The 224-nt window shown below is 51.3% G+C and overlaps 1 protein-coding gene across 2 annotated transcripts in view; it reads right to left on the bottom strand.

Moving 5' to 3' along the window:
- LOC116691760 (RNA-binding motif, single-stranded-interacting protein 3) overlaps positions 1-224 on the bottom strand; it is a 221956-nt gene that overhangs the window by 220535 nt on the left and 1197 nt on the right. The gene's annotated exons all lie outside the window — the stretch shown is intronic.

Raw genomic sequence — 224 nt, 5'->3', positions numbered from 1 at the left:
CCGTTTCCTGACTCTGGAAGAGTATAAGTCATGAACGGAGGGCAGGTTGGCACTGATGATCTTTTCTGCAGTCATAACCTTCCGTCGTAGTCTGCTCCTGTCCTTTTTGGTGCCAGATCCAAACCAGACAGTGATGGACGTGCAGAGGACAGACTGTATGATGGCTGAGTAGAAATGGATCAGCAGCTCCTTAGGCAGGTTGAGCTTCCTGAGCTGGCGCAGGA

Source organism: Etheostoma spectabile, chromosome 6 (genome assembly GCF_008692095.1).
Source record: "Etheostoma spectabile isolate EspeVRDwgs_2016 chromosome 6, UIUC_Espe_1.0, whole genome shotgun sequence".
Lineage (NCBI taxonomy): Eukaryota > Metazoa > Chordata > Actinopteri > Perciformes > Percidae > Etheostoma > Etheostoma spectabile.
This window is presented reverse-complemented; position numbering and strand designations above follow the sequence as displayed.